This window comes from Gymnodraco acuticeps, unplaced genomic scaffold (assembly GCF_902827175.1).
Source record: "Gymnodraco acuticeps unplaced genomic scaffold, fGymAcu1.1, whole genome shotgun sequence".
NCBI classification, from domain to species: domain Eukaryota; kingdom Metazoa; phylum Chordata; class Actinopteri; order Perciformes; family Bathydraconidae; genus Gymnodraco; species Gymnodraco acuticeps.
This window is the reverse complement of record NW_022989992.1, coordinates 15,001-17,949: the sequence shown is the minus strand read 5'-3', so window position 1 is coordinate 17,949 and position 2,949 is coordinate 15,001. Positions and strand designations below refer to the sequence as shown.

Genomic DNA, 2,949 nt, shown 5'->3' with positions numbered 1-2,949 from the left:
CATCTTCCTTTTTTAACTGGTGCTAATTAGTATGTGATGTTACATGAAGTACACCTAAACGACTCTGTAATTAGGAGCTCTTAATATAAACGGTTGGTCCCTAATACTCTAAAGCGCTAAGGTCTTTAAAGCTCTTAAATATGACATCATTTAAAAGGCTGAGATTAAAAGAGAGAAATAAGAAGATTTCCGTGAGCTCAGCTTAGAGGTGATGCAGCAGCAGCTTCTCTAAAAGATCAGGAGGTTCCTCTGATATGAATGACTCTGCAGAAAGGCATTTCTTCCAGCTGCAGTATGTACCGTGTTCAGAGACTTCACAGTGGGTTTAAAAGCTCATTTGAATGTTTGCATTGTGCGTTCAGGTATAAGCACCACTTTCCCCTAAAACTTAAATCCAGTTCATCTTAATTATACGAGAAGTTCTCCCGCCAAAGCTAATGCATGTATCCGGAGCGGATTTCACACTCTTCTGGTTCTTCCTTTAGTCCATCAAGCTATCCATTTCACAATTACCTTGCTGATTAACAAACCAACAAACTAACACACCAAGCAAACAAAAAACTCCTTTAGGGATTCAAACTACATAGTCAAAGAAAGATCATAATTATATAGCACTTTTCATTCAACACATGCAGCTCAAAGTGCTTTACAAAATGACATATCACAAGTTAAAAACAAACAACAAGAAAATCCCCTCCATTATTTGATAAGAACTTTAAAAGGTACATGCAGCAAAATACAACATGTTATCAGGTTAATAGACTAAAGGAGGTAAAACGTATGATAATACAAATAAAATAAAATAAATAATGGTGTCTCTCTGACAGATAAGACACAAGATGAATATTCTAAGTTAATTTCACTGGCTTGTTTTTCTTTGAATTAGAAATAAATCAAGTATTTATCGTCACATGTGCTCCTAGTTTTAGGCAGCTACCATAAAGCAACACGGAATTGTGTTTTGCTCAACTGGACTTTGGTAGTGGAAAGAACCTTTTAAAGTTCATTGAACTGTAATGTTCATTGAACTGTAATGTGATACTTGAATCTGTAGTTCCAAACAAACCCAAGGCCTTAAAAGCTGCATTTCCTACCAGGAGTGGGGTTCGAACCCACGAGGACTAACGTCCATTGGGTCTTAAGTCCAACGCCTTAACCACTCGGCCATCCTGGTCACGCTATACCTCAAAACAAGGACACAATATTAAAATCACTCCTCACAGTTCAGCAGTGTTTCAAGAGAAGCTAATGACCCTGGCTCTGTATGTCATGTAGACACTTCAATGCATCCTATTGACCCCTAAGGGCAGGGTTGTGAAAAGTGACTGAATGAATACACGGGCAAACAAAAACATCTTAAAAAGGATGCACTGCAAAATGGTTTAGGGTAAGTAAACTCAGCAGTAATTAGTGATGTTACGTTCGCGAACGATACGATTCTTTTGAACGGCTCTTTGGTACGAACAAAGGGAACCGAGTCGTACTCGGTGAGAGCCGTTCTTTTTATCATTGGTTCACCGCCTGCCATAAATCCACTCGCCTTTACGGGAACTTGCTTTCCTGAATGCTCTTTTGCCGTAGATGATGGCGTAACGCATGCTGCTTGAGTAGCAGTTTGGCTGGCTGAGAGATGTAGCAAGTTATATATTTTTCTGTGAGTAAAAGTAGATTTCTGGCAAAACAGTCAATCATTATCCTGGTGATAGTTTCACAGATACACCTATTAACCCCGCCCCCTTAAAACAAAAACGGCTCTTTTGAACGGCTCTCGGAAAGGAACGGAGCCATAACATCAGGCTCCCTTCAAAGAGCCGTAATTCCCATCACTAGCAGTAATCAATACATATAAATGATTTTGTGGTGGGTCTGTATCATGGTACAAAGCCGGACAAGGGCTCTGGTCAGGAAAGAGGAGAAGATAAATGGCTCTAAATATTTGGGAATGTGGTGGTCAGCTCTGATACAACAAATAAAATGTCCAAGTCAAACTAAAGCCAGGCAGAAAACCCACGAGCTCAAGCACAAACACTCTGTATTGATCCACTGTCAGTCTGACTACTGAGGAACAGGAGACAAATCCCAGATTCTGATGTTCGAAACGTATCAGAATCAGGTCACAGTTTTTATCAAAGCAGAAAAAGTGCTGTGGTTTTTCTTTTTTCACCTTAATGCAGCGTCAGAAATGAGCTTCTCCTTCTCTGCGGCATGTCCAATTGAAAGTGAAATAAAATCAAGTTTGATTTAATGGGGTTTCATTTCAGCCTTCGAGGCAATGCAAGGAGAAAATGAGACAGAGCCTGTAGACTTGTGATATCCGTGATGTATCCACACAGACGCCAGCCAGATTTACTTCCAATGCTGATTACAGAATTACTGAAGACAGTAATTATTCACAACTATTACAGAAGCCAACTAGCACGTGTGTGGCGCTCTGATTAAGACATACACACATTCTGTTTCAAGGACTTTTAAGCAGACACTGTGTGCACATTAACATTGTTCAGTTTATTCAAATGTTGACATTGTTAGTGTAGTATTCTAAGGAGTCCATGGGAAAATATGGAAATGTAGGCAGAGATTTTTGGATTACTACTATCCTTTAATACTGAGCTTTATTGCATCTTTCCGCTCAGAATTTTGGTTTTTATCACCTGAAATGTTATTGTTTTCGTTCACTCACATTAGTTAAAGACGCAAAATATACGTTTTTTACGTTAATTAAGGTTTTTTAACCTTAAATCTCACTTTTACGATGCAATTCTCTCTGCCAAAGGTCACAAACATATTTATTGCACCTTTATTTTTAAAGGGCCCATGTCATGCTTCTCCGGTTATCACCCGTCCCCTTGTTGTTATGAAGGTTGTTCTGCATGTAAACGGTCTGCAGAGTCACAAACCCCCAAAGTACACCCTGTAGCGACGGTCAAAAATGTTTTTTTCCCTCCCAGA

At 39.3% G+C, this 2,949-nt stretch overlaps 1 non-coding gene across 1 annotated transcript; it reads right to left on the bottom strand.

Moving 5' to 3' along the window:
• Window positions 1-1,091: 1,091 nt before the first annotated feature.
• Window positions 1,092-1,174, bottom strand: trnal-uaa. The gene has a single exon. It is a non-coding gene; the product is annotated as a tRNA-Leu (tRNA).
• Window positions 1,175-2,949: the final 1,775 nt, after the last annotated feature.